General features: G+C 40.9%; 1 protein-coding gene across 3 annotated transcripts in view; it reads right to left on the bottom strand.

Annotated features, from left to right (window-relative positions):
- The window catches only part of RAPGEF5 (Rap guanine nucleotide exchange factor 5), a 215,368-nt gene that overhangs the window by 76,841 nt on the left and 113,999 nt on the right, over nt 1-24,528 (bottom strand). Inside the window, exon 1 of one of the 3 annotated variants that reach the window (XM_075922222.2) lies at nt 14,830-16,091. The exons of the other annotated variants lie outside the window; for them this stretch is intronic. The gene's annotated coding sequence lies outside the window, so the exon portion shown is untranslated. Of the gene's footprint in view, nt 1-14,829; nt 16,092-24,528 lie in introns of those variants that run through there. 3 annotated transcript variants of the gene reach the window in all.

The raw sequence follows: 24,528 nt of genomic DNA, 5'->3' as shown, positions 1-24,528 counted from the left end.
TAATTTTTGTTGACTGCACATTTACAAAGCAGCAATGAAGGACAATAAAGAGAGAAAAGAGCACAAAAACAATTAATGAAAAGACGGGTCTATACACACAAAACACTCAGGGTACGTCTACACTAGTTCGTTAGTTCAAGCTAGGTAGGGTAATGAGGACAAACGGAGTTGCAAATGAAGCCCGGGATTTAAATATCCTGGGCTTCATTTGCATGTTCCTGGGTGCTGCCATTTTTAAATCCTCCTTAGTCCGAACTCTGTGTCCGCGGCTACACGCAGCACGGACTAGGTAGTTTGAATTAAAGATCCACTTGCCCTCATTATCCTACCTAGCTCGAACAAACGAGTTAGTGTAGACGTACCCTCAGACACCTTCTAATCCTGATACTCCTTTCCCCTGAATCCATTGATATACTGAAGTGCAGTACATATTGGGCATATGCATGATGCATAGTGGCATTAACATCAGTGGACCATTGATGCACACATATTTATGGAATGGGTGTGTAGTGTGTGGGGGTGTATATTAAATTCATGCACACATTGTGTAGAACACTAGTGGCCAGCAATGTTCCCTGTAAGCTGAGTGCTAGGGCAGCCATCCAGAAGAAATTCAAATGCCGCTTAGCTTATTAGCAGAGTGCCCACAGCTGGCAGCTGTGGTTCTAATGGTGGTGCACATCTATGCATGTCTTGCTGCATGTCACAACATTTATTCCACACTTGGATGGTAAAAATTAGAGGGACCATTGGTGGGCAGTGGTGGAGGCAGAAGTCATATAATAGCCGTAGAACACTAACAATATCTTATCCTAGGAGGATATAGTTTTCACTTTAAAATCCTACTAAACAAAAAGCATTTCCAATATCAAAATAAACTAATGTTTAAAATCTCCATTAACCACTTGGATAAGAGTATGAAAATGAACTGCATAGTGCTCAGATAATAAAGTTTTAACAAGGTTCTTCCTTTCTGTCTTCTTTGCATATTTATTTCAAAGTACACAGAATGACCAGGGGGCCAGTTTTTGGATTTGTAAAATGTATTAATTCATGACTCAGCTTATAAATAGAATAAACAAAATCACATGAAGACAGGAGAGACATATACAGTATTAGGTTTTAAAACACTTGTGTTTTCAAGGTTAAATGCTATTCGTTTGAAAATATGTAAAGATGAAAGAATGTTTCTCCTATTAGAATCTCGTATAGTTCAGGAAATAATTAGTGCATGTTGGAGGAAAATAGTGAACCAATTCCACCATCAAGCTGCCCTTCCTATGTCCATATGGAGGAGAGAATGAGGAGGATAGACAGCTTAAGTATTCCAAAGTGAGGGCAGAGCCATTAGCAAGACTATGCGCTCTGTAGATTACAACAGTGAGAGTCAAGATGCATTTCTGTTAATAGTCATTTTAAGTTTTCATATTCAAAATATTTAACAAGAGAGAAACACGTAGTGCTCTTTACAAAACAACATACAAGTACTGTCTAACTAATCTTCACCATACCTTTGTAAGTGAAGCAGGTGTGTAGCAGTATCCTTATTTTAATCAATGTCTGAAACCAAGGCAAAAAGACTGCCCAGAGTCACCCTGCAAGTTGCAGCAGAGTAACAAACTTGCATTAATATAATCACATAGCTCAGAGCATGGAAAAGCCACACCCCAGAGAAACAGTGATATTGACCTAACCCTCAGTGTAGATAGTGCTGTGTCAATAGGAAGGTTTCTCCGATCAACAGAGCTACCACCGCTTGGGGAGATGGAGCATGGGTAGCATCTTCACTAAGAGTAGTAGTAAGCATGGACATGCCATAAAACTCAGCTGTTCCTGACATCCCAGATTCAAACTCCTTTCACAAGATCACAGCTGTTACTTTGGATTTCAATTATTTGACATTCACTCCACCCCAGAACAGGGGGGGAAATAATGAGTAATAGCTGATTTCCGGGTTTGTTTGGTTATGTGCTTTTGTAGAGGAAGAATGGCCTAGAAGAGGAGAGACCACACAATGAAGAGTAAGGAGCTCCTAAATTGTGCCATTGACTCAATGTGTTGCCTTTGGAAAGTCACTTACCCAGATTCCATGTTTCACAGTTTTCCCAGGAACAATGTACCTTAATTTTTTACATGGGTACTGTAAGAATTAATTAGTTGGTGTCTGCATAATACTGTACAAGTAATAACTATACTTCATGTTTGCTGTGCTTTTTAACAAATTGACTCTTGAAATTCAAGTATAGCATACCTGCCGACTTATAATCACTCCTACATGCAAGCTAATTATGGTCAAGATTTTCAAATAAACAATAAGAACTATTTTATCTGGCATCATTTTTAATCAATATTATAGTCAATTTTCTATGGATAGAATTCATTTATCTGCTATTGAAATAATCCATATTGTCTGCATCGTGATTTAATTGAATAGAAAAAACCTCCCATTTAATTTCAGCTTCTCTGTAATTGTAGAGTGCTATAAATATTTATATACATAAGGTAACTAGACAAATGGAACACCCTACTTAGTTGGTCTTCAGCTGTGTAGGTGTCTTCACAAAACTAGGGATATATGAACTGATAGCTATGTGAATGCCTAAGGATATTCAAGCACAAATAACAGTGATGAAAACAACAACTGAAGGAGTGCATGTTTCAGCGTTGCGGACATTTCTGCATTGATTTTTCTCTGTATTACCAGAAATTGATATGGCACTGAAACAATCCAAACTCTAGTCAAATTCACAGAGAATGGAAACAAACAAGGTTATTTCCCAGGGCCACAAGCCTTAGAGAAACCCAGTCACTCTGTCCTCCAAGACAGTTTTGGCTTTTTACAAGAAACCAATGTGCAGCATGGACTACTCGCTTCCTTCATATTAGAAACATTCAAACTAAGGAGGCTTTGGTTTTGCAAAGTATCATAAGTTTGGTTTGTTTGCTTGTTTTGCAAAGGAATGTTTTGAATTTCATTTTAAAAGTTTTTTGGGAGAGGTTGGAATCAGAGGGGAGAGGATTTTGGGTTAGATGTTTGCTGGGTTCATCTTTGAATCAGCTCCACTTCAAAAGGCAGAGGCATATTTGGTCTTACAAAGACTCCTCTGTAAGAGTTTTGGTTTTCCCAGCCAGGGTTGGGATGAATCCAGACCCCATTTAATCTGATCCCCAAAGCTCCGGTGGGTTTGGTTGGAGGCATGAATTCAGTTTGGACTCATTCCTGCTCCTATCTGCAGGGTTCACTCTTTTCCAGCACCATTACCACTATCAAATTGTGTCCAGTAATACAATCTGTGAAAGCCATCCTCTTTCACAAAGACTATCTGCTTCTAAATCACATATATTAGCAAAGGGCAAGGACATTATGTTTTCATCACATAAGTTTGGTAAAACTGACTCAGCACAATCAGATAATGCTGATCACTTCTTGCTTCATATCTTCTGATGCTGGTGCCAGCATATATCCTTGAGTGATAAGGAAACAGGTATACGCTGGGAACGATGTATCGAGCCTATGCAGGTATCAGTCTAATCCACACTACAGAGCAGTAGAAGGTAGAGAGGTATGAGGAGGTAGAAAAGGGGAACCAGCATGACTGGTGGGCCTATGACAACCTGGATCCACTGGGAGCGGTATGCAGTAGCTGCAAAGGCTACTTACAGTGATGGCACTTTGAGGAGGATTCTGTCCCCTTAAGTCCTATTGTGCACGGTTGCACAAAAGCTACTTACATATGCTTGCACTGAGCTCACGATTTAGGCCTAAGAGTTTAAACTGTTGGTGTAGAATATGGCACTGGAGGATGGATAGGCACTTGTATAAAAAAATTAAAGATGCAAGTATGGCATGGAATGTGTTCAGGCAGATAAGAGGGATTGCCCCTAGCAAGGAAAAACCTCTGTATGAGACTCCATTGCACAGAATCTTTCCTAACTGAATATGCATATTTAAGGGTTGCACAGCATCGTTTCTGCTAACACAAGATGGCACAAGCAAGAGACAAAATACTACACGTTAAACCTCCCTTGTCTGGCACCCTTGGGACCAGACTGGACCCAAATCAGGGTATTTGCCAGATCAGGGAAGGTCAATCCCAACCTTCTGTTACTGGTGGCTGGTCCCTGGGGATCCCCTGCTCAGAACGCTAAAGCTCTGTCCTTCCCTGATCTGGCAACACTCCTGGTTTCAGCCTGGAGCACTCATGGGGAAAAAACGGCAGTCCCAGAGCACCTATAGGGTCACCGATGCTGCTGGGAAGTTGTCTGACCCGGGGTGTTGTCTGACTGGGGAAGTCCAAATTACAGATTGCAAACGGATATTAAAAAGACAGGAAAATGACAGCATTAAGATTCCATGTGTAAGGCATATAGGAAAGAATTTCCCTACTCTTACCTAATTTTACCTGAGAAGATTTAGCACAGCAGTTCTCAAACTGTAGGACACACCTCCCAAGGGAAAGTACAGGAATGTATTGAGGCAAGTCTGAGGTATGCGCTTTATTTATTTTTAAGAGCTCTGTCAGCTCCAGATGGCTGGTGCTCATGCAGAAGGGCCATGCACACCCAGAAGGCTGGAAAAAGGAGACCACCACCCAGGCTCAGACTCTTCTTCCCTACATGCCCTGCCCCTCAGATTCAATCCCTCAAATAGAAGGCAGGCCAGGTTCCAACTCTCCTTTCGCCCTCGTCCCCCTGTCCCTCAGCTGAAGCGGGCAGGGCTCTGGGTGGCAGCCTCAGTGATACTGATGAATATCAGTTTCTACATTGCCACCTGAGCTTGGCCCGGCCTGCAGCTATTGCTTTCTACTCTGCCTTCCCAGCTGGGTGGCAATATATGTATTTGTGGGAGTGGGGGCATAAACAGCACAAAGAAAGGTGGCTGGATGATAAAAGTTGGAGAACCACTGCTCTGGTTAGTCTCCAAAATCCAAAAGCCTTGTCACTTGGCCACAACTGGGAAGATCATAATAAGGATAGCAAAAAGCACATCCCTGACCTGAAGGCCACTCCCCTGCTTTAAGGCACAGGGACCCCATAGCTTCTCAAAAGAAAAGATCATCAGATTTTTTAAAATATGGTAAAACCAAGTATTTACGCCTTATCTCATTCTTAGAAACGGCTTAACAATTTTAGCTGGAATTAAAAAGTAAGCCTGAGGTAGACACCCAGGATTAAAAATTTCAGCCCAAATGGTTAAACTTCAGCAAATTTATAAGCAACTGAAATCATGGTCTTATAATGGGAAACATTGGGCAACTTTTATACTAGGTGTTGCTACCAGCCCCACCCATAACACTCTATACTCTCACATACTGTGCTATATATTCATATGCATATACAGACAGAAAAATACACACACTAAAGAAGGTAAATTTAGATTTTACTATCTCCACACCAAAAATTAATCCCAGAAGGGGATCTCTCTTCAGCAAGATCCATCACAGACTAAAGATTGTTGTCACTTCATTAACTTTTTCATTGGAATAATTACTGCGAAAGCACAGTGTTCGATTTCAAAGCAACTATAATAATAATCTGAAATAACTACAATGGCTAGATGCTTTGTGGGAATCTTCCACTTTATTTACCAAGAAAGTGGAAAGGAATTTATTAAAAATTATAATGGAAATAGGGAATAAAACCTCAAGTTGGATTTTCCAAGATATGATAACGTTTCATGGTGTGCCAAAGCATATCAAAGTCATAATAGATTGACTTAATTTGCTTGCAGCATGTTGAGAATAATATATTCAAGAATCACTGGCATAACCAACTCATTGCGTGAAGGACAGGTCACTGATACATAATGATCTGGATCATTTGGTAAACTGCATGCAAGATACCATGTATTTTAATACTGCTAAATGTAAAATGATGCATCTAGGAACAAAGATTGAAGGTCATGCCTACCGGATGGTGGACTTTGTCCTGTGAAATAGTGACTCTGAAATAGACCTGGCAGTCACAGTGGATAATCACCTAAACATGAGATAGCAGTGTGATGCTGTGGCTAAAGAGCTAAAACAATTCTTAAATATATAAAATATAGGAGTAGGGTTATTATACTATCTCTGTATTTGGTCTGGGAGTGTCTGCCACTGGAAAGCACTTGGCCAGCTCTAGCATTAACTATTCAAGAAGGATGTTGATAGAGGGATCACAGAAGAGCCACAAGAAAGATTAAAGGATTGGAAAACATCCCTTTATTAAGCTAAATACATTAAGTTTTTTATTTTGTCATTAAAGAGAAAGTTAAGGAAGGATTTGATCTGTTGATAAGTACCTACATGGAAAGCAAAAATGTGATAACAGGTTCTTAACTCTAGCAGAGAAAGACATAACAAAAATTCAAAGGCTGGAAAAAGAAGTGGATAAATAGAGCTGTGTGCGGATATAAAAAAGGAGAGCTACATTCAATCCGCATCCATCAACCTGTGATGCACCCCGTAATCTGCTAGCCATCTTCTATGTGCAGCAGCAAGTTGGGTCACAAGAACTAATAACGTGGGCAGAGTGGAACTGAGTGCATGGGGAGGCAGGGTCTTGTAGGGAAGAGGTGGTGTGAGGGCAGGGATTGGGTCTTGAGGAGAAGGAGCTTTGCAGGAGCAAGAGAAAGGGGCCCATGAGCAATTGCAGCAGCAGTATGTATTGCATGATATAGCAGGGGAGATTGGTGGGAGCACAGCTAGTGCTACTGGGCCATGGTGGGGACACTGCTGATGCCAGATGGGCCTGATCTGCTGGATAGGAAGAAGTATGGCAAGAGGGTGCTAGTCAGACCTGACTCCACCGTCCCAAATTTCAAGGAAAAGCAAACACGTGTAGATAAGGAATCACCCGAAACATTGCTGCTTCACACAATATTTAATACAACCACACACACAACATACAAATGGAGAAGGGAGTGGCCAAACGAGAACAAAAATCTGCATCTTTTCATTCTTTTTTAGGTTACCTACTATATTCTAACATTTGTAACACTACTCTTCTTTTGGATTATATGGTAATAGCTTATTTCCATCATAACCAATTGGTAAATCTACCTCAGAACTCTCATTAATTCCCCAGAACAAAGAAATGCTGTTGGCTTATGAAGTAAATTTGTTTTGATGTCTGACTATTCTTAAAAACAACTGAACAAACCACAGAACAATTAAACATTTCAGATTGTGCAACTACAAGTGATCCCATCAAAATGAACTCCTAGACAATATTAACAGCTCCACTGCAATGTAATGCTCAGACATATCTGGAAGTCTACATTCTGCAGAGCAAAATGTGACTATTGTGAATATCAGCATTCATCAAATGGTGGTGAATCAAACAAGTTAAACTCTTATCTAAAAATATTATCAAAATATTATACCTCAAGGAGGATTTTGTAAGTCAAATAAAATAATGTACGCACTTTGCATTTACTTTAACAATTGCTGATGTTATCATCCTCTTAGTCACCTTGTCACAAAAAGAGCACATTAATAGCAAGCCTGCCATTAAAGAAGAGTCAAAAGAATAATGCCGGCAAAATAGAGCAGACACACAATGTGTACTAGGGAAAATCCCTCCCTCAATGGACAAACATCAAAGCATATTGGCTCCTTACCAATACTGGCTAATAAGTATTGATGGATCTAACTTCCATGAATTTATCCAATTCTTTTTTGAACCCTGTTAAAGTCCTGGTCTTCACAACATCCCCTAGCAAGGAGTTCCACAGGCTGACTGTGTTCTGTGTGAAAAAAAAAATCTTCCTTTTGTTTCAAACCTGCTACCTCTTAATTTCATTTGGTGACCCCTAGTTCTTGTGTTATAGGAACAAGTAAATAACTTTTCCTTGTTCACTTTCTCCATACCTATCATACCTTTAATCTCCTCTTTTCTAAACTGAAAAGTCCTACTCTTTTTAATTTCACTTCATATGGCACCTGTTCCAAACCCCTAATCATTTTTGTTGCCCTTTTCTGAACCTTTTCCAGTATCAATATATCTTTTTCGAGATGAGGCAACTACAACTATAAACAGTAATCAAGATGTGGGCGTACCATGGATTTATACACAGTAAGATATTTTCTGCCTTATTCTTTATCCCCTTTTTAACTATTCCTAACAATGTTTGCTTTTTTGAATGTTACATTGAGTTGATGTTTTCAGAGTCCAGCAAGTGTTTGCACATATAACTTAGAGTACAACTAGCTGGACTGCAACTAGAGACTATTGTATACACTTATGCTTATTATTTTAAGTGTACTACACTAAGGTCAAAAGGCTCTAAGGAAGTTTAAGGCTCCATTGTGCTAAGCACTAAACTTCCTCAACATCACACAGAAGACGAGTGGCAGGCAACACTGTGAACGCAACCAGATCTCCTGAGTCCCAGTCTTGGTCTTGCCTCATGTGCTAGCTAGGCAATGCTGCCTCTCACATCTTAAGCACTTTACTGGTCTGGGGCCTAAATGAGAGGGAACATAAGAGTAATTAACTCCATACAACTCTTTGTTGGGTGATGAATAATAGCTATTTATGAAAACTGAAGAATAGGCATTTTCTTCCTTCTCCCCTTCCCATATACATATACTTAATTGTTATTAGCAGATGCAGCCAGATAACGTGAAAGTGTGCTACCAACTTGGGAAGGACAACCTAGGGGACTCTCACTTCTGAACCAGACTAATGGTAAAAGAACTGATTTGGGCATTGTGGAGAGAACAGATGCTAGGGCAGAGTTCATGCTGTTCTCCATCAGCGCCTACTGTCTGGCTGTGCACCACTATTACCACTAAACTTCTGAAATAAGGTGGTGTTGAAAGACTTGAGCACATGAAGTTGTTACATGGAAATAAGTTTGAGATGCAGACAGACAGATTTGTATTGCAAATTAAAAGGATGGATTCCAATCACTTCTTCCTACAGTGACTCCCTCTTAAATTACCATGATGGTCATTACAGTTGATCAGAAATTATCTAATGTAAATAGTTTCTCTCTCTTAAAATACCAGTTGATCTAAATCAAAACATTGCAGGATCATTTTGATTTGCCATCTTGATGGAAATCATGCTTTCTTGGCAACTTGCCTGGGGTTGCAAAAGTGGGGACAGACTTTTTTTTTTTTTTAAACAAAAAAATCCCATCTCAGTTTTTCCAAAGACCGCATTTTTTTTTCTTTTTCTGTTCCATGGGAAATTTCACTTTTCTTTCAGTTCCAAATCAGAATGAAAACAAATTTTGGACATTCAAAATTTCAAATAGGGCAAAAATTCCAGTTTCCTTCCACCCAGCCCCAACTAATTTGATTGATTTCAATGAATACTTTATCAGACCTTAGTGGTTGTGAAGAGAGTAAGGGAAATACAATATACTCTAATATCTGGATATCCAAGTATAAGAGGAAGAAAAGAGAATATTCCATAGTAAAACCAGGGATCTAAGATACCCCTTTATTCCAGACAGTCCTAGTTTCAGAGAGATTTTATGCTATTTAAATAGTCTCATTTGGGGGGGGAGGGAAATCACCTGAAGAGGCTTCACTGGATATAAAATAGACTCACTTCAGGAGCAATCTCAAAACAGAAGCTAGAACAGTGAAATTACAGAATTTATCTGGGTATCTAGGGAACCAGAGAAACAGCTATTTCATATTCCATTTGGAAGCAGACAGCTTCTACCATAGCCCATCATTAGCTTTCACACATGAATAGAAACCATTTAGAAGATGACACACTCATGTTTAACTTGTCTAGTCTTTCAATGTAGGGTAAAATTCGTGTTAGTGAGTGGATGCTATACATGGAATTGGGACACATTTCCATTGCAGATGAGGTCTGAAACTCAACACACGCACACTCACATATCCATACCCTTTACACATCACTTCATAATTTGGTCAACTGAAACCAAACATGTTGAATATGATTTTGGCCAGACATGCTATATATAAAAACTTTTATCCATATGCTTGTACGGTGCCCATAATCATAGTGCAGGACACTTTGCAACAACTAAAATAAACCCACAAAAGATTCTGTCTCTCTCTCTCTCTCTTCATCCTCTCCTCAAAAGGAAGGTTTAGGTTATGACACGGGAGAGTTTTAGACCTGATTTCCACAACTGTGGTACAACAGCAGAGAAAGTCCCTCTCCTATGGTGAGAAAGAAGGGCCTGCAGTTAGTCTGCTTACCTGCTGGGTTAGCCCCCAGATGACCTAATGATCACAGCTGGGCCCCAACGGAGCCATCTGATTGGCTGAGGGGATCAGCAGACTTGCTGTTAAGACCAGTAGCAGGGTGCTGGCTGCTCAAAACATTTGCCCATGGCTGTTTCTTTTTCCTACTTGTTCCCAGCCCTGTTCCTGCCTTGCCTCTTTCCAGGTAGCTCAAGCTCAGATTCCTGAATTTTACTCTGACATCTGTTCGCTGACTCTGGCTCTGACCCTGGGCTCCTATTCCTGGCTATTGACTCCTGCTCCAACCACTAGGCATGATTGCCCATGTCCGGGTCCCTAACTTCTTCCTCAGGGTTGACAGTTCCATTGTTCCAATGAAAAAATGAAAAAATATATACACATACAGGCAGACAGACTGATACAAACTTTATATTTCAGCACAGATCTCCAAAATTAGAATTTGCCCATTAGTTTTATGTGCTGTTCCTGACATTTATCACAATCTTGTGGGGAGTGGGGGGGGCGGTTGAGTGTCTGTTCTCAAGAGGGCCAGCAGCTGATGTTTCAAGATATAGCACTCAGCAAAAACCTATACCAGAATCAGACTTGAAAGTCACAAAAGGTTTAAGATAAATTTTAAAAAGGAAAATACTGCATAAATCTCTCGATCTCCAATATCAAGTAATGTATAACATATTGACACTTTTAATAGCCCCCCCAACATAATAGAATACTCTGAAGTATTGAAAACATTGTGTATGCTAGTGAAAAATGATGCTAATTTAATGTTTGAAATAAAATCACTTCATTCAAGTTGTAGTTATGCTACAGTGCAAACAGTAGCAGCCATCACCTGGGGTTTAAATAATTTATTGTGCGAGCTTTAGTGTATGTTTTTAACCATAAGCAGCAAGATAGTATTTTCAAATTTCTTTTAAGAATAGCATTAAGTTCCTCTCAGTGTAATTTCCTTGGTTACAGTGGCTAGTTTATATTCCCCCCTACATAGCCTGAAATGACTATCCTTTTACTGATGTTTTCTAATGGCTGTTTTCTTATTAATTAATTTTTGAATGTAAATCACTCAAATATAGATGAATCACTAATCATCCTCAGACTTGGTAGTGAATCCTGAGCCAACAACAGAGCAGAACATGCAATATGTATATCAAAAAGAATTGAAGAAAGGACTTGAAGGAAAACTAAAAATTATTCTCTTTACTCAATATCTGGGGACCTAATTCTACATTTCTTACTTAGGAATGCTTGTTGACTTCAGTGACTGATTTCTCACAATAATGGGAGCAAGATCAGGCTGCATGCAGAGTCCCCTCAACCCTCAAATATATTACAGAATATTTCATCTGAATACTGAAATGATTTAAATCAAACCTCCACCACAGCACACAAACACACTCATGACTCAGAAGTCCCCCCCCCTTTTTTTTGCCAGTGACTACTACACCAGTCATACATAACACAAAACAATTTTAAAGGTAGAAGTTAAAGTTATATAAGAAAGAAAAACAGTGTTGAAAAATTATACCAAAAGAAAAAAATATAAGTTCAAAATTGTTCTTGCATGCCTAGGTGTGTAAATATATTTCCTAAATTTTTAATTAAATGTTCTTTTGAATAAATACATTTACAACAAAATAAAAACATTTTGTACACTATTATACAATAGGTTATATTCCCCTCCTGCTTTATGTTATAATTAAGAATTAATATATTTAAGAATTTCTCTTTTGTTCAAGCTAGAATTGTTTATACAGCAGTATTTAGTTCTAAATTAAACATGCACTGTAAAAAGTGATAGTATAAATGATGGGGGGGGGGGTGTCTTCTTTTCTCCAGGCATTGCTTTCATTATATAGCACAGTTGTGTTAAACTTCAGAAAGGGGATAAGTTAGATTTAACAAGGACAATCTGAATCTTTATTCAAGATATGAAATAAAAAATGCACAGTTACCATGACAACTCTTAAAAATCACATGGTGTCTGCAATGAGATGCAATCCATCTTAAGTAAACACTGGTTTGTGTTTGTGTGTCCTGCACTCTACAGTATTTTTTTTGTGTGTGTTTTTTGTTGTTGTTGGGTTTGGGGTTTTTTTGAGGAATGCATAGCAGTAATCTAACATTTGCCAGATTTTGCTTAGTCTTCTATAACAAGCTGGTAAAAAAATAATCAAAAGTGTTATTTATTGTTTTGGATAGCTTATCAGAATATGGAGAATGCTAACAACTCTTCACCTAATATTTTATTAGGATTCGCGTGAATTCAGATTACTTAACTGATGAAACCTTATGGTATTTTGTTACCTCTCAAAATCACATTGTATCTTTGCCAACAGAAGACAATGCAAGATGGCACTGGAGAAAGTGCTCACAGAGATAGTCTGTTATTACTTATAGTTAGCATAGAATAGATCCTACTCCCTCACACCCTTTGGGGCACCTAATCTGCCCTACTTCTTGTGTATCCCAACTCTCAGCAGATGAACTTCTTCAAAGAAAATCTGTCATTCACATCCACAAATGTTTTAATCAGTCCTGTACTACACAGCCACATGCATCCCTTGTCTAATTTTCTGTCTTCGCTCACCACCCAATCAATAGTAAATCCTTCCCTATCCATTACGCCTTAGGGCAAGGTCAGTCTTTTTGTCTGTGTTTGTATAGTACCAGCACAGTGGTGTCCTATTTTACTAGTTCTCCTAGGTTCTACTGTAATGTATATTAATAATACTTCACCATAGATAGTGCCACTGACTTCTGATTACCGATCACTCCTCACCTGATCTTTTCCTCATAGAGCAGGGGTGGGCAATAATTTTAAGCAGGGTGGGCACTCCAAGATTTTGGCAAATGGTCAAGGGCTGCATTCTACCAATTGAGTTCGGGTCTGGAACAGAGGTTGGGTGCAGAAGGAAGCTTGGGGTAGGAGGACTGAGTGCAGGAGGGGGTGTAGAGTCTGAGAGTGAGTTTGGATGAAGGAGGGGGTTGTGATCTGGGGCATAGGCTTGGGGTGCAGAGTCCATGAGGGGGTGCAGGAGAGGATTCTGGCCTGAGGAAGGGTCTCAGAGGAAGGGGGGGTTGTGATCTGGGTTAATGGGGTGCAGAGGGTTTGGGTGATGACTGGGGCAGGGGAATGGGTTGCAAGGTCAGGGAGGGGGTACAGGTCCTAAAGAGAATTCTGGCCTGGGGGAGGGTATAGAATGGGTGCAGGGTCTATGACAGAGTTGTAGCATGGGGAAAAAAGGATACAGAGAATTTGGGTGGTGGTCTGGGACAAGTAGTTGGTGGGGGGGAGGGGGCAAAGGCAGGCTCTGGCTGGGAGACACTTACCTAGGCATTTCCCAGTCCACAGCCCTGCAGTAACCTGAAGGCTGCGCAAGCTGCTCATGTGGTTCTGCTCCAGCAGAATGGCGGGGAGGAAAAGAGGGAGGAGACTTCATTGGCTGCCCCTGCCACCAGCAAAATATCTCTGCTGCTAATGGTCAGAAGCTGGCCAATGGGAGCTGAGAGATTTTGCTGAGAGGCGGGACAGAGCACAAAGCCTCCCTCCTCACTCCTAGAACAGAGCAGCCACATTCAAATCAGCTGCCGCTGTACTGTGCTTAAGGGTCCCAACGAGGCAGCCGTGGGCTGGATCCAGTGGCTTGGCAGGCCGGATGTGGCCCGCTGGCAGCCTCTTGCCCACCCCTGTCATAGAGAAAGCTTTTCCCCTATAATATCAACTTCCTTTTGGCATCCTGGGAATTCACAGGAACAGGACTGTGCCCTCCAGCTTCACAAACTGCATGAACATTCTTGCACGCTTCTGCTCAGCTGCATAACGGGCTACTTCAGGAAGTGAACTTCCTTCACAAATCTATCATCTTCTGTTCCCATTGTCTTCCTCTTACTGCATCCCATCACCACAAAATGATACAGCAGTTTATCACTGGTGTGCAGATCTGTGATGAACCCCCAACAGAACTTTTATTTTGATCAACAACTTTAACCACTGCTCTTAACTATTTCCCTTCTAACTTCTACTCTATCTTCCCACAGCCTTATGATATATCTGTCATCTCTCCTACCCATACACATGACCGTAGCCTTGATCTCATCATCAACAGCCCTTTTTCGCCTCCTTTCCCTCCACCCCCCGTTATATTTGTAAGTAAGGCAGACTGGGTCACTGATTTTTTTTCAAGTTTGATAATTAAAACAAAAATGTGAAAAAAAATGAATCTGGGGTTGGCCCAAAATAGAATGTTTTCATTTTTCCTCAGCAATACCAAAACAATTTTTTTTCTTTTTTGTCATTTCAGTTTTGGGTGTTTACCATTCCAAAAATTAAATTTGTCTACATTTCTAAATGAAATGTCCTTTCAAAATGAAAAGCTGAAACATTTGGTTTAAAAACAAAATTTTTAGACTAAAAAAAAATCAGTCCTAACTATTTGCCATTAGTATTCAATCTATTTATTCAATCCAAATTAGCAAATAGTTTTGGTCAGCTCAAAACTGCATTTTTTGGCAAATAAACTAATTGTCTGAAAAAATTCACCCCGCTCTATTTATAATCTCATCCACACATGCATCTCTCTGACAACGTGCGTCTTCCTGGTTACATTTAAATATCTTTACAGTTTCATGCCTCAGAAAGTCACCCTACCTTGTCACTCTCTTAGGAACCTTGAGCTCAGTGACTTTCCAGATTAATTTTCTGTCTTTTGCTAACTCTTCTTTCCCATCCGATTGGTTATTGGCTATTTGATCTGTATTTTGACAAACAAGGAGAGACGCTCTCAGAGGGGTAGCCGTGTTAGTCTGTAACTTTAAAAACAAAGAGTAGTCCTGTGACACCTTAGGCCTGGTTTACACTAGGACCTTAGTCTGAAATTAGCCCCCCAAGGTCAAATTGGTAAGCGATCCATCCTCACTACCAAGCCCATTATTCCGGAATAAGGGGCCGTGGAATTCAAACTCTGTAATCCTGCTTTTCATGAAGAATAATGGTATTCTCAAACTTGTAAGTCTGAAATAACATTAGTGTGTATGCTCCAGTGCTGCTAATTCAAACTAATTGGCCTCCAGGAGGCCTCTTGCAACTCCTCAGAGCACTCTCTGAGACTCTGAGCCCTAGGTAGCGCGTCCACAGTAACGGAGCCTGCCTTGGACTACATTTGATTCTTCCCCATAGTGAGGACACGGAACTTCGAATTTGTAAAATCGGGTAGCCAGAAGTCAAATTTCGTAAATTTGAAATAATCTCCTAATGTAGACATGGCCTTAGAGACTAACCAAAATATATAGAATCAAGAACTTTCATGGGCAAAACCCACTTCATCAGATGAATTGAAGTGAAAAAAAAAATAGAAACATATATAACAGCAGAAGAAGTGTGTCAAGAAGAGACAAACTCCAGAATTCTTCAATCTTCCAGAGAACTGCTAAATAATGGCATGATAAAGAGAGATGTGTGAACAAATGGTCGTCTTAATTCCATTAAAGGGGCCACACAGTGTCTAAGTGCTTAAGAGAGACAACTAATGACTCTTTCTTCACTTTGTTCATACTTCAAGAAGCTAGTGCCAGAGTTAAACATATGGCAAAGAACAACGAGAAGTCCTGTGGCACCATAGAGTTGGCCACATTTATTATTAGGTCAAGAGCAAATAAAAAAATTGGTTAGTCTCTAAGGTGCCACAGGACTGCTAGTTGTTTTTAAAATTACAACTAACATGGCTACCCCTCTGAGACTATAGCTACATCTAGACTGCATTGCTTTTCCGAGTTCCCGGAAAAGCAATGCTGCGTCTAAGAAACACGTCCGCTTTTTTGAAAAAGCAGACACGCTCTTTCGCCATCCCTTTAAACCTCGTTTTATGAGGAAGAAGACACGTGTCAAAAGAGCATGTTTTTCCAAAATGTGGCACCGTGCAGACATGCCAAATTTCAGAAAAACCTCTTTTGACAGAAAAGCGGAAAAAGATATGCAATTTGTGTATCTTGTTCCAACTTACCTTTGTAGTCTAGACATAGCCTATATGTCAAAGAGTTCGCACATCACAGTGCTTGACATAGCCAAAGAAATACAGTACTACCTCAGAGTTATGAACTGCCCAATCAGCCACTCAACTCATTTGAGATCAGGCAGCAAGGATTAAAAATGGGTGAAAGTACCTTCAAATTCTCACAGGTACTGTCCTATCACAACCTGGGTCCCTGCCAGCTCTTTAAATAACTCCCTGATGGTTTTTGACGCATCTCACAGCTCTTGCTGGAGCTGCGCACCTGCTTACTTTCACCTCTGATTTAAGAAAAAACCTGCAACATATGTAAATGCCTAAAAAAAGGGAAAGCAACATTTTTCTTCCTCTTAATAAAGTTTAAAAGCTGTATTAAGTCAAAGTTTCATTGTCAACTTTTGAGAGAACAACCATAGCATTTTGCTCAGAGTTAGGAGCCTTTCAGAATTACGAACAACCTCCATTCCCAAGGTGTTCTAACTCAGGGGTCCTACTGTAGTAATTACAATGAGTTATTTCAAATCCCGTATTGCAAACAACACTAGGTAAGAAAAAAATATATGGTGGCTTTAGAGAGAGGTGTAGCAGAATCCATTTTTTCCCTAATTGTATCAATTAATACCTGTTTTTATTTAGAATGATTTGTTTACATTTATCCATATTTATTTAAACAGCTGCTGAAAATTAAGGGGAGGTAGGACTAACATTGCTGACCACAAGGCTGAAGGGGACTCCGTGAATAGCCAATGACCCCAAAGACATCTGTGTACAAGATGCAGAGGTGGCTGAACTCTTGGCCCACTGAAGCACCAACCTCTGGCAAGGGCTGCAAGGAGAAGGAATACCCCCGAGCCATGGAGTGCTACTGAACAACTCCCATACCCAGAGACAACTCCCATACTTACTCTCTAACCAGCAAGTAAGTGACTGGGACAGAGCTATAGAGGCCTCCCTATGCTGGTGCAAGGCCCATAGCACTCACTCGCTGCAAGCACATTGTAGGGGGTGCTCTGTGACTGCTGGGCCTATTTCCGCTCCTGCCTAGTGTCACGCATCCCGGCAGAGTTCCACAGGATGGCATCCACTGGCTCCCTGGACAGCTTTGAGTAGCAGCGGGCGCTGTCTGAGGTTCTCTGCTCAGTGTCCCCCTACAGTTGCCTCATTTTAAACCTATAGTCCACACAGTAGTACAAGGTGGCAGGTGGGAGTCAGTCTGCGAGTTCACTATATGTTGACATCCCTAGTTCACTGTCTCATATAGTGGCACTTAGACCACTTTCAGAGAGAAAGAATGTGATTGTTCTACACAGCCTTAGCTGAGAGCCAGCTGGCTTTTAGCTCATGCTGTAGAGGCTCATGCAGTAAAATCTGGAGATCCCAGGTTTGGTTGCACCTGTCAGCATTACACATGCTCCTAATTATAGACCAAAAAAAAGGTAAGACTTGCACCAGTTACCTGTCTGAAACTGGGTCAAGCTCCACTGGCATAAACTGTGCCCCCTTAACTATACTTGACCTTATACAGATGCAGTTACTTCAGAGGCTGCCCGTTTATTGATGGAAATGGGCATATTTTTAGTGTAGATGAAGCCTTAGACTCTATAGTCAAGTACTGACCTGTAACTTACACTTGTCATCTCTCAATTTGTCCAACTGAAACTATGCAAGTCAGACCACTTTGGCAGTATACATACATCTGCACTGCAAAACAAGTTTTAATTGATGGGTTTTAAGTAATCTCCATATTCACAACATTCTTTAGAAACCTATCTTTGTAGTAACCTCTCCCTTTTCTTATCTGAGTCTTAACTGGCACAAATGATATTTTCAGGACAGTTATCTAAATACTGCCACCAGCACCACAACTTTCAGGATATTTGAAGACAGCTCCGCTCCCTCTACCACCTCCAAGAAATGACTTCAACTCTCCCTCCAAGGAAAATACTATTTTAAATGTTAACCATTTTGACAGTCAAGAGATTAAAAGGAGCAATGACAGTCAATAGAAAATTGTGGGTTTTTTAAAGGGGTTTTGGTGAGCTCAAAGCAGTTTCTGTGAACTCCAAATACTCAACAGAATGACCACAAAAGCAATTGATATTTTTAAACTTCAGAATTTGTTTGTTTGTTTTCCTGATCAGGACACTTTGGTATACTTTCACCTAGTTCTCTTGCTAAATAATTCTCTAACCCCATGTTATTATTCCTATGCGATTAAACCCATTTGGTGGAAAAGATTTAAGCACTTAAAAGAGATGAACCAATATAAGTCCAGATGCTAACTCTAACTAGAATCAAAAGGTCTTTTTTTAAATTTATTATGTATGTCAGGGAATTAGGCGCTTACATGACTTTTGGCAACCATTTTGCATGATGAAGTAATTTTTTGCAGCCTTCATTTTTATAAAAGCCTTAGCCCGTTTAGCATTTTTTCCTATGCACTTAAAAATATAATACCAATGATGTAAATCAGATCTATTGTCTAAGGCAAAGAAAAGCATTTTTTTTTTTTTTTTTTTTTTGTGGCAAGCACTTAACATGTACATAGAAAAATCGGGAGAGGGAGTAGTACGGCAAAAAAAAATAAAAAAAACCCAACCTTGAACAAATTACTTGTTATAAAAACAAAGATAACATATGCAATTTTGTATTATCTTCTGTGCTGCAGAGGAAAAATTACCAAAATGATAAATCCCCACTATGTGCAGTATTATTAGATCTTAATTAAGGTTTATTCATAGGTACAGTGAACTCTCTACCAGTCTGTACAGATCCCCTTCCATCTGCTAGAAAACACTGAATAATACTGGAATCCAGAAACTCTCAGCTTTAATTAATATGAATTATATAAAATGAGTAAAGGTGATAATAACTGTTCACATTACAATGGCAAAGTGCCCTTGGGAGTATGTTCATAGTTCATTTGGATTGCAGTATTTTAATTTGTTCTTATTGTAGGCAGATCATATACTCAAACCCATGTGCTCAAACTTAGTGGATGAGGACATGATTTTCACTCTAATTCACTAAAACCCTCTTCGGCCATTCCTTATGTACTACTTAGGTACTTATATAGCCCCCATTGCCTCTATCTGAATTCCTCAAGCATTTTAGGATTTAGACTCAGATATCCCATGTGGCAAAGAAACATGTTACTACTCCAATTTACAGATGGGGATTTAGACACAGAGCTTTATGGCAGCATGTAGAGTACAGATACTGCACATAGAGTTGCCAGGTGTCCGGTATTGACCCGGACTATCCGGTATTTTTGCCTCCTGGCCAGTAAAAAAAATTCAGAAAATACCAGACACCTAAAATGTCCAGTATTTTCTGATTTTTTTCCCTGCCAGGAGGTGAAAATACCGGACACCTGACAATCCTAAAACACACTCAGAAACTGGACTCAGCCCCCAGACTCCCCCCTGGATACCATGCCAGGTCCTCCCACCCTCCTCCCCATTTACCTGGTTCCAGTCTTGTGGCTGGAGCAGAAAAACAAGATGGCTGCTGGAAAAAAGTCTCTTCTTAAAGGGCCCATGTTTGTTTTTTTGTGGTTTTTTTGCTTGATAACTGCCTGTCAGGTCCCCCCCCCCTTTTTTTCCCCTTCTCTCAACAACTTTGGTCCTCCCCCCCCCCCTTTTTTTTTTTACTCAACAGAATTTTTTCCCGGTGGCTTTTTTTTTGGGGGGGGGGGGGGGGAGATCCAGTATTTTTGGTTAAACCATCTGGCAACCCTAACTGCACATCCACCTAACACAGGTAGAAATAGCAGTGTAGATGGTAAGTCGTAGCTTAGGCAAGTATATGGTCCTACACACCTGAATCCTAGGGCAGGGGTAGCCAACCTAAACCTGAGAAGGAGACAGAATTTACAAATGCACATTGCCAAAGAGCAACAGTTACATGTCACCAGCAATGATCATCTCCCCACCACCACTCTCAGTACATCCCGCTCACTGGCAGCCCCACCGATCAGCTCCTCCTTCTCCTCTTCCTCCTGCCCACTGTGATCAGCTCTTTTTCAGTGGGACACACTAAAGAGGGGAAGCATGGGTATGACAGGCTCAGTGGAGAGGGTAGGAAGTGGCAGGATCTTTGGGGGAAAAGGGCCTAGAGCAGAGCTGAGGGTTGAACAGTGAGCACCTTCCGGTCCAGTGGAAAGTTGGCAACTGTAGCTCCAGCCCTGGATTTGATACCTATGCAAGGAGCCACATATTAACTTCTAAAGAACCACATGTGGCTCTGGAGCCACAGGTTGGCCACCCCTACCTTAGGGAATACACTCTACGTGATTCTGAACTCCCAAGCAGTGCTGACCATCTGTATGCCATTTTTAGCAGAGCTCTAACCCATTGCCTGAACCGTAACCCTCTGCCTCCCTGCTTCCAGAGCCTTTCAAACCCAGTAAATATGGACACAGTCTGCTTCTCAGTGTGGCATGTAACTACTCTACCCTACCCTATGCCATCGCAAGCATAAGCAAGGCCTAAATGACTGGCCCAAAGTCACTACAGAAGTTTGTGTCAAAAAGAGAACGAGAGCTGAGTCCTAGACTAGTGCCTTAGCCACAATACCATCCCTTTCTCTTGCATGAGCAATAGCAGCACCCAGCCTCAAAGGGTTACAAAAGCTAACGAGGTCACCTAAGTGAACATATAGTATGCAACTCTAACTATCTCTGTGAATGCCTGTGTGTGTTGGACAATGACTTAGCAGAAACGTTAGCTTTGTGACATTTCAGGAAGGGGATAAAGATGCATTAAAGTTTACATAGAAATCCAGCATGAAGTCTGAGACTCACATTTCTGTTCAGAAACAGCGTTCTTTCTAAAGCTATGTCTACACTGCAGAGTTTTTCTGAGAAATCGGAGGTATCCCAGAAAAACTCTGCTGTGTCCAAGGAACAAAATTTTTTTCCGAAGAGCAGACATGTTTTTTCAGCATCCCTGTAAACCTCATTTTACAAGGAAGAAGGGATGTTCTGAAAAAGGTTTTTTTCCCCAACATTTGGCCCAGTGTAGATGGGCCAAATGTCCAAAAAGCCTCTTCTGAAAAAAGAAGCGGAAAAAGCTATGCAAATTTTTCCAGAAGAACTGTGTAGTCTAGACACTACTTTAACTGTGCGCTTGAGTAGCCACCGCCAAGGAGAGATTCAAATGCCATCCAGCTAATTAGCAGTGCGCCCACAGCTGGCAACAACTGGCAGCATGTGTTTCTAGTGGGGGTGCTTATTCACACATGCCTTGGTACACACAACAAAATTTACTCTTCATGTGGATTGGAAAAAATGAGGGAATATTGCTCAGAAAGGCTGAAAAAATTTCCTGAAATAATTCAGAAACATCTGAACACAAAGCTAATGCACTTTCTGGCAAGAGGGAACTGATGAGTGCTGTCACTGAGTGGGAGGTGTGCAATACTTTTTATAAAGTATTATTCTTTTACTACCACCCTGAGACTACATGCAAATCACTGGTTATTGCTACTCTATGAAATAAGAGCCCATAAATACTCCTTGACTGTGATCAGTCTTGCTTTGGGCAATATAGAAGTGTTTTCCCAAGCTCACAGTTATCTGATAAATCAATATGTACAGTAAATGATATGTACATAAATCAGTACAAACACAATTCAGGGCTGTTTTTTCTTAAAATGTTTCTGTCTCTGGTGTATTTAGTACAGTAGGATCTGTGAGCAAGCCCCAAGCTCCCGACCGAGCGGGGGAGGTGTCTGCCATATCCTTAATGAAATCTTGAGAATGCCCCCATATCCCTCCCACTGCTCCCATGAAGCCTCAGATCAAAAACACCATTATCCTGAATGAGTAGGATTAGCTGGTCTCCCTATGGAGTATGTTAATGTCACTGTTCAAATGGTGAGATGAATTGCTGTTAAGCTACTTGAGGCATTCCTCCCACCTCTACCCCTCCCCCTGGAGCTGAACATGCTGCATTCACAACACTGTAGGCCTGCACTGTGTCAGTCAATGAGAGTCCTGGACATAGAACAAAGTAGACTATATCTGCTGTGAAGGAAGATGGATTTACAGTGATGGTGATTTTTTTCCTCACAAAAAGCAATCCATCAAGTCTAGGAAATCCAGAGAAATCTATGTAGATATACCAATATAGCATGGTGACTTGTCACCTATAAATCCCATATTAATACTGAGGGTACGTCTAGACTACATGCCTCTGTCGCCAGAGGCATGTAGATTAGGCTACCAGACATAGGAAAATGAAGCGGCGATTTAAATAATCGCTGCTTCATTTAAATTTACATGGCTGCCACGCTGAGCCGACAAACAGCTGATCAGCTGTTTGTCGGCTCAGCACAATAGTCTGGACGCGCGGGTGTCAACATCAAAGGCATTTGTCGACCACCCAGGTATGCCTCCTGGGATGAGGCATACCTGGGTGGTCGACAAATGCCTTTGATGTCGACACCCGCGCGTCCAGACTATCGCGCTCAGCCAACAAACAGCTGATCAGCTGTTTGTCGGCTCAGCGCGGCAGCCATGTAAATTTAAATGAAGCGGCGATTATTTAAATCGCCGCTTCATTTTCCTATGTCTGGTAGCCTAATCTACATGCCTCTGGCGACAGAGGCATGTAGTCTAGACGTACCCTGACAGACTGTTTAGACAGGATCAGTCAATTGCACTACGAAGATTCAAAGTGTTATGACTTCAGAGACAAAACCAAAACCTCCAGCCAATTTCCATCCACGATTGAACGTGATGTTTCAGATAAAAGGTAACCTAGATTTGATTTTGCAAAATCAAAACCCAACCAACAAGGATTTGCACTTGCAGATTCAAATCATGGTCTCTTTTTGATCCCAGCTCTGATCATTTCCTTTCCCCCCCAAAGCTAGCTAGTTCAGCATAATTATCTACTTAATGTAAGCTAAAATTATACAATTCTGTATTGCAAAAATTAAACTTTATGCGTGGCATGTGTGTGTGTTTGTTTCACTGCTTTATGTTGTGATCGTGGGTTGTGTGTTGTCAGGAGTAGCCTGAGGACGGCTGCGGCAGCTGGCGCCCCAGGCAGGCGGCACAATTGGCACACCCGCCTGTATGGCCGGGATGTCATCACGGGGCGCCCCGTGATGTCATCATTGGGCACCCGGAGCAGCGGCGCTCTAGGCAACTGCCTAGTTCGCCTAGGCTCACGGGCCGCCCCTGTGTGTTGTTAATACTAGGGATGTTAAAGACTAGTGGACTATCCGATAAGCTAATGTTTATCGGCTAGTCAGTCAACTAGTCAATTTCCCCCCCCCCCCCCCCCCCCGTTGCTGCCTCTATCAGATAGATAGAGTCCCCAGCTGATCCGGGGTTCTGCTGAAATGCCGTGCTGAAAATGTATAGGTTACAAGTCACTGGTTAGCCTTAAAATTGTAATATATGGTCTTACTTTCTTACTTACTAACTGCAGAGAGAGAAAGAAAGACACACACTGTCAGGACTCCTGGGCTCAGCTCTGGAAATGGAGTGGGGTCTAGTGGGTTACAACAGGGGGCAGATATATTTGGGCTCTATATTAAGATAAGAATGGTCATATTGGGACAAACAAATGGTCCATTTAGCTCAGTATCCTATTTTTCAACAGTGGCCAATGATGGGTACTTCAGAAGGCATGAACGAGGTGGGGGGGGGGGAAAGAGTGCATTCATCAAATGATCCATCCAGTCGCCCACTCCCAGGTTCTGACAAACAGAAGCTAGGGACACTATTCCTGCCCATTCTGGCTAGTAGCCATTGATGGGCCTATTCTTCTTGAACTTATTTTGTTCTTATTGGAACCCTGTTACAGTCTGGGCCTTTCCGCCATCTCCTGGCAAAGAGTTCCACAGGCTGACTGAAGAAATAATTTGTTTTAAATCTGCTGTCTATAAATTTAATTCTTGTGTTGTGTTAGTGAAGGAATAAACAGCATTTTCTTATTCTATTTTTCCACACCACTCATGATTTTCTAGACCTCTAACATAATCCCGATCCTTTAGACATTTCTTTCCCAAGCTGAAAAATTCCAGTCTTGTTAATCTCACCTCATATGGAAGCTATTCCTTACCCCTAATCATTTCTGTTGTCCTTTTTATACCTTTTCAAAATCCAATATCTTTTTTTAAACTTAAAAAAATGAAACAACTACCCTCTGAATCTTTTTTTTAGATGGATTGATCAAATCTGCATACAGTATTCAAGATGTGGGCATATCATGACTTTATATAGAGGAAATATGATATTTTCTCTCTTATCTATTCCTTTCATAATAATTCCCAAAACTCTGTCAGTTTTTAGACTGTCACTGTACCTTGAGCAGACTTTTCAGGGA

This window comes from Pelodiscus sinensis, chromosome 2 (genome assembly GCF_052426305.1).
Source record: "Pelodiscus sinensis isolate ZL-2025 chromosome 2, ASM5242630v1, whole genome shotgun sequence".
In the NCBI taxonomy this organism is placed as follows: Eukaryota; Metazoa; Chordata; order Testudines; family Trionychidae; genus Pelodiscus; species Pelodiscus sinensis.
Note: the sequence above shows the minus strand (reverse complement) of the source record. Positions and strands in the feature narration are given on the sequence as shown.